Source organism: Heptranchias perlo, unplaced genomic scaffold, assembly GCF_035084215.1.
Source record: "Heptranchias perlo isolate sHepPer1 unplaced genomic scaffold, sHepPer1.hap1 HAP1_SCAFFOLD_402, whole genome shotgun sequence".
Lineage (NCBI taxonomy): Eukaryota > Metazoa > Chordata > Chondrichthyes > Hexanchiformes > Hexanchidae > Heptranchias > Heptranchias perlo.
In genome coordinates this window covers 216,230-223,516 of record NW_027139414.1, presented here as the reverse complement: position 1 = coordinate 223,516, position 7,287 = coordinate 216,230, and the positions used below count along the sequence as shown (strand labels likewise).

Here is a 7,287-nt window from a genome sequence, read left to right as displayed (position 1 = left end):
TCCAGATTCCCACTCCCCTTTGTGTGAAGAAATGCTTCCTGACATCACCCCTGAACGGCCCGGCTCTAATTTTAAGATTATTCCCCCTTGTTCTGGACTCCCCCCACCAGAGGAAATAGTTTCTCTCTATCGACCCCATCAAATCCTTTAATCATCTTAAACCCCTCGATTCGATCACCCCTTAATCTTCTACACTCGAGGAATACAAGCCTCGTCTCTGCAACCTGTCCTCGTAATTTAACCCTTTTAGCCCCGGTATTATTCTGGTGAATCTGCACTGCACCCCCTCCAAGGCCGATATATCCTCCCTGAGGGGACGGTGCCCAGAACTGGACGCAGTGTCTCCAGATGGGGTCTGACCAGAGCTCTGTCCAGCTGTAATATAACTTCCACCTCTTTGTATTCCAGCCCTCGAGATAAAGGCCAACGTTCCATTAGCCTTTTTAATGATCTTTTTGTGCCTTTCCACCATTGGGAGGGTGGTGTGGGGAGGGAGCTGTGGGGGACAGTTCCGGGCTGGAGCCAGGGTGTAACCTCTCTGTTTCCCCTCCCCCAGGTGACGGACTCCTCCGGCCACATCCTGTACTCTAAGGAGGAGGCGACTAAGGGCAAATTCGACTTCACCACTGACGACTACGACATGTTTGAGATCTGCTTCGAGAGCCGCCTGCCCCCGGGTGAGTGAGTCCGAGGGGGGGTCCTGGGGTACGGGGAGGGCTCGGGCAGAAATAATAATAAAAGTGAAAATAGCTCACTGATAAGAAAAAGGGATGAGAGCAAAGTCCAGGTCACAAATAGTGTCACAGGTCATATAAATACTTCAGGTTCATAAAAAAAAAATAGAGGAAATAATAAAATAACTGATTAAAAAATAATACAGCAGTGATGAAAAACAAGTGTGATATTTTTAAGAAGTGAGAAAAACAGCATCAGAACCTACGAATTAAGAGCAGGAGTCGGCCATTCGGCCCCTCTGCCATTTGATAAGATCAAGGCTGATCCGATTGTGACCTCAACCCTACTTTCCCATCCACCAACTATAACCTTTGACTCCCCTGTTAATCAGGAATCCATCTAACTCAGCCTTAAAAATATTCACTGACCCTGCCTCCACCGCTCTCTGGGGAAGGGAGTTCCACAGACTCACGACCCTCTGAGAGAAAAAGTTTCTCCTCATCTCCGTCTTAAATGGGAGACCATTTATTTTTAAACTGTGGTCCCCGAGTTCTAGTCTCTCCCACAAGGGGAAACATCCTCTCAGCATCTACCCCTTCTAGTCTCCTCAAGATCACCTCTCATTCTTCTAAACTCCAGCCTGTACAGGCCCAACTTGTCCAACCTTTCCTCATAAGATAACCCCCTCATCCCAGGAATCAGTCGAGGGAACCTTCTCTGAAATGCCTCCAAAGCAAGTATGTCCTTCCTTAAATAAGGAGACCAAAACTGCACACAGTATATTCTAGATATGGTCTAGTCGGTCTGTTGCCCAAATAAGAGTTCTCTCCACAAGTGCAGATAGCATAAGGAATAAAACAAGTGAATCAGACGGTTAAAACAAGTATAAAAGGACTGTATTGGTAGGAGTGATCACCGCACAGGCCTCGTGGAGACGAAGTCCCGTCTTCGCACTGAGGACACCATCCAACGTGTTGTGTGGCACTACCACCGTGCTAAATGGGATAGATTCAGAACAGATCTAGCAGCTCAAAACTGGGCATCCATGAGGCGCTGTGGGCCATCAGCAGCAGCAGAATTGTATTCCAGCACAATCTGTAACCTCATGGCCCGACATTTTCCTCACTCCACCATTACCAACAAGCCAGGGGATCAACCCTGGTTCAAGGACGAGTGTAGAAGAGCATGCCAGAAGCAGCACCAGACGTATCTAAAAATGAGGTGCCAACCTGGTGAAGCTACAACACAGGACTACATGCATGGTAAACAGCGGAGGCAACATGCTGTAGACAGAGCTAAGCGATTCCACAACCAACGGATCAGATCAAAGCTCTGCAGTCCTGCCACATCCAGTTGTGAATGGTGGTGGACAATTAAACAACTAACGGAAGGAGGAGGCTCTGTAAACATCCCCATCCTCAATGATGGCGGAGTCCAGCACGTGAGTGCAAAAGACAAGGCTGAAGCGTTTGCAACCATCTTCAGCCAGAAGTGCCGAGTGGATGATCCATCTCGGCCTCCTCCCGATATCCTCACCATCACAGAAGCCAGTCTTCAGCCAATTTGTTTCACTCCACGTGATATCAAGAAACAAGATTGGGAGTGTTAAGAACCTAGTCCCTCTCTACAACCCCTCCCCTCGCCTCCAGTGCTTCAATATCCTTTCTGTAGCGTGGGTCTCTCAAGTCAACAATGGATTTACTACATCTTTGTCTGATCTTACAGACCGTCTCTCTCTCTCTCTCTCTCCCTGCCCAGATCGCCAAGGCGGAGAAGCTGAAGCCACTTGAGGTGGAGCTGCGACAATTGGAGGATCTGTCAGAGTCGATCGTCAATGACTTTGCCGACATGAAGCAGCGAGAGGAAGAGATGAGGGACACCAATGGTAGGAGCACCCAGCACAGGCTTCAGTCTGCAACACCCGCCCCTTCTCCACTTACTGCTCTCGGTCTCGGGGACCCTGTCTCGTTCCTCGGTCAGCGTCACTCACCCCTCCGAGTCAGAAGTTTGTGGGTTTTAGCTCCCTCCACCTCCCGGGACATAAGCCCCTCTCCCCTTCTCTCCCCCATAGCACGAGCCTCAGCTTCATACGGTTATCCAGTCGTCCTGTGAAAGATGCAGTGGGCTCTGCTTCAGGCACTTTGTGGCAAAGCATCCCTTGCCCCAACTGCCCTCCACTAGCCCTCGGAGTAAAGAGGGGTGGTCTAGGGCTTGGGTACCAGGGGCCAGGGGTTAAAAGGACTGCAGGACTGATCCCCAGTGTCAAAGGGACTTAGTTTTTTTTAAAAACGTACATTTATTTCGCCCCTTCCACGACCTCGGGACGTCCCAGAGCACTTTATAGCCAGTAATGTACTATTTTGAAGAGTAGTCACTGTTGCAATTTAGGAAACGGGCAGCCAACTTGCGCACAGCAAGATCCCACAAACAGCGTTGTGATAATGACCAGATAATCTGTGTTTTAGTGGCGTTGGTTGAGGGATAAATATTGGCCAGAACACCCAGGGGAGAATTCTGCTCTTCTCCCATTAGTGTCTGTGAGATCTTTTACATCCACCTGAGAGGGGCAGGCAGGGACTCAGTTTAACGTCTCATCGGAAAGACGGCACCTCCGACAGTGCGGCACTCCCTCAGTACTGCACTGGGAGTGTCGGCCTGGATTAGGTGCTCGAGTCTCTGGAGTGGGGCTCGAACTCACCATCTTCTGACAAGGGGGCCTTGTAGAGGCAGATAAGATTCTGCATATTTTCATTCCAAGTTTGACTGCAGGATAAGGGTACGTGTGTACAAACTGGGGCGAGTGTGGGCAAGATGGAACACCCGGAGGGGAGGCTCTCAGTAGGGTAGCAGAGGGAAAACACAGAGTCCTTTCATGGGCCGTTAGATGGGGTGCTCCATGGGCTGGAGGCCTCCACTCATCTAAACCAGGGAGTTGGAGTCAGAGGGCTGGGACCTTTCTACACCAGAGGGCAGAGTTGTGGAATAAGTTTTTGGGGAAGGACGGTATAAACGGGGTCCAGAGACAGAAGGGATCATTTGAAGCCCCTGGGATTAAAGGGACAGTGGCTGCATGGTTACAAAATTGGCTACGGGACAGAAAGCAGAGAGTCGTGGTGAACGGTTGTTTTTCAGACTGGAGGGAAATATACAGTGGTGTTCCCCAGGGGTCAGTATTAGGACCACTGCTCTTTTTGATATATATTAATGACTTGCACTTGGGTATTCAGGGTATTTCAAACTTTGCAGATGATACGAAACTCGGAAATGTAGTAAACAATGTGGAGGATAGTAACAGACTTCAGGAGGACATAGACTGGTGGAATGGGCAGACACATGGCAGATGAAATTTAACGCAGAGAAGTGGGAAGTGATACATTTTGGTAGGAAGAATGAGGAGAGGCAATATAAACTAAATGGTACAATTTTAAAGGGAATGCAGGAACAGAGAGACCTGGGGAGTGCACAGACACAAATCCTTGAAGGTGACAAATTGAGAAGGCTGTTTTAAGAAAAAAAGCATCCAGGATCCTGGGCTTTATTAATAGAGGCATTGAGTACGAAAGCAAGGAAGTTATACTAAACCTTTATAAAACACTGGTTAGGCCTCATCTGGAGTATTGTGTCCAATTCTGGGCACCACACTTTAGGAAGGATGTCAAGGCCTTGGAGAGGGTGCAGAGGAGATTTACTAGAATGGTACCAGGGATGAGGGACTTCAGTTATGTAGAGAAACTGGGGTTGTTCTCTTTAGAGCAGAGAAGGTTACGGGGAGATTTAATAGAGGTGTTCAAAATTATGAAGGGTTTTAATAGATTAAATAAGGAGAAACTATTTCCATTGGCAGAAGGGTTGGTAACCAGAGGACACAGATTTAAGGTAATTGGCAAAAGAACCAGATGGCGATGAGGGTTTTATTTTCCGCAGCGAGTTATGATTTGGAATGAGCTGCCTGAAAGGGCAGTGGAAGCAGATTTAATAATAACTTTCAAAAGGGAATTGGATAAACACTGAAAGGAAACATTTGCAGGGCCATGGGGAAAGGGCAGGGGAGTGGGACTAATGGGACAGCTCTTTCAAAGAGCCAGCACAGGCACGATGGGCCGAGAGGCCTCCTGTGCTGTAAGATTCTCGGTGGTGGGATTGACCTGTTAGGAAGGGACAGGGTGTCAGTTGTGGACAGAGTGACGCTCCCATGAAAGGCCTGCCATGTCCCTGCTCTCACCTGAGCTGTTCAGCGAGAGTGGATCCAGGATGGGTTTTCGGGGAGGGAGTGACCGTAGGAATCACCCAAAGGCCAGACTCGGAGCAGCAGTGACCCAGGAGCAGGGAAACGGTGCTCGGGGCAGCAAGATGAAAGGAAGAGGGAGGGCTGCCTTCAGTGAAGTGATCTTAGTGCAGATTGAATCCACTCCTCCAACCTCTTTGATGAGCCCCTCTCTCTCTCTCCCTCTCTCTCCCTACGTGCAGAGTCCAATGTAAGGAATCGTACAACACCAGGTTATAGTCCAACAATTTTATTTTAAAATCACAAGCTTTCGGAGATTATCCCCTTCGTCAGGTGAATGAGTGAAAGGTTCTCAAATCGCATATCTTCTATTAGCCTGGGACAGCATCACACCAATCAAAAGATGTCGTTGTTGTTCAAACAGGCCAGTCACGGTGAACAGCACGTCCCAGTACACTGGAGAACAGCGTCCACGACACCACACAACCCTGCCACGGCAACCTCTGCAAGACATGCCAGATCATCGACACAGATACCACCATCACACGAGAGGACACCACCCACCAGGTGCATGGTTCATACTCCTGTGACTCGGCCAACGTTGTCTACCTCATACGTTGCAGGAAAGGATGCCCCGGAGCATGGTACATTGGCGAGACCATGCAGACACTGCGACAACGGAAGAACGGACACCGCACAACAATCGCCAGACAGGAAGGTTCCCTCCCAGTCGGGGAACACTTTAGCAGTCAAGGACATTCAGCCACCGATCTTCGGGTAAGCGTTCTCCAAGGCGGCCTTCGAGACACACGACGACGCAAAATCGTCGAGCAGAAATTGATAGCCAAGTTCCGCACCCATGAGGACGGCCTCAACCGGGATCTTGGGTTCATGTCACGCTACACGTAACCCCACCAGCAAGGGGGGAAAAAAACTTATCTGTTTTTAATATTCTCTCTCTCTCTGCCTTTCGGGTCTCTTTCTCTCTGTCTGTGTAATTTGACACAATGTGTATTCAGTATACTGGGACCGACTGTTTTCCGTGGCTAATCTGTCTGAACACCAACGACACCTTTGATTGGTGTGATGGTGTCCCAGCCTAATACAAGATATGCGATTTGAGAACCTCATTCACTGCTCACCTGGCGAAGGAGATAATCTCCGAAAGCTTGTGATTTTAAAATAAAATTGTTGGACGATAACCTGGTGTTGTAAGATTACTTACATTAATTGAACCCGTCACTTGCAACATTTAAGAAAACGAAATTAATAAAGGTTACCGTAAAAAATATTTTCTGGAGCATCTACGCAGTGTGTTTGTGCCGGTTCAAATGGCACAAAGAGCTGGGGTTTCAGTTTATTTTATTATCCTTGGTCCAAACTCACTCTCCCTGTTTCCAATGTCTTTGTTTTTCGGCCTGATATTAAGATCATCAATGGCGGCTGCAGCACCCAGCATGCAGCGCGGTTCAGATTGTGCCCTATCTGAATCAGTGGAGTCCAGAGCGCAGGCGCAGTTGTGACTCATTTTCGGTCAGTGTGTCCTGAGCATGCGCGGCCAGTCGAGGCTGCGGGAGGAGCGCGTTCGGTGCAGGTCAGAGGATCGGAGCAAGAGGCTCAATAAACCCCGGGGCCCGGGTCCGGGCTCAGGCCCAGGCTCAGGCTTTACAAACCCCGAGTGCGGCCCCAGACCCGAATATAAAACAGTGAACATTATCCCCCCCTCACTACCCGCCGGGAAATGAAGGGGAAATGGGGATCGGTCAGGGAGCGTCTGTAAATGAAGGAGAAATGGTGATCGGTCAGGGAGCGTCTGTAAATGAAGGAGAAATGGTGATCGGTCAGGGGACGTCTGTAAATGAAGGAGAAATGGTGATCGGTCAGGGAGCGTCTGTAAATGAAGGAGAAATGGTGATCGGTCAGGGAGCGTCTGTAAATGAAGGAGAAATGGTGATCGGTCAGGGAGCGTCTGTAAATGAAGGAGAATTGGTGTTCGGTCAGGGAGCGTCTGTAAATGAAGGAGAAATGGTGATCGGTCAGGGAGCGTCTGTAAATGAAGGAGAATTGGTGTTCGGTCAGGGAGCGTCTGTAAATGAAGGAGAAATGGTGATCGGTCAGGGAGCATCTGTAAATGAAGGAGAAATGGTGAATGGTCAGGGAGCGTCTGGAAATGAAGGAGAAATGGTGATCGGTCAGAGATCATCTGTAAATGAAGGAGAAATGGTGAATGGTCAGGGAGCATCTGTAAATGAAGGAGAAATGGTGATCGGTCAGGGAGCATCTGTAAATTAAGGAGCAATGGTGATCGGTCGGGGAAGGTTTGTAAATGAAGGAGAATTGATGATCGGTCAGGGAGCGTCTGTAAATGAAGGAGAAATGGTGATCGG

At 49.0% G+C, this 7,287-nt stretch overlaps 1 long non-coding RNA gene across 1 annotated transcript; it reads left to right on the top strand.

Annotated features, from left to right (window-relative positions):
- The first annotated feature begins 540 nt into the window (after positions 1 to 540).
- On the top strand, positions 541 to 6,102 carry LOC137312182 (uncharacterized). The gene is made up of 3 exons (XR_010960650.1): positions 541 to 677; positions 2,434 to 2,560; positions 5,325 to 6,102. It is a non-coding gene; the product is annotated as an uncharacterized lncRNA (long non-coding RNA).
- The last annotated feature ends 1,185 nt before the right edge of the window (positions 6,103 to 7,287 follow it).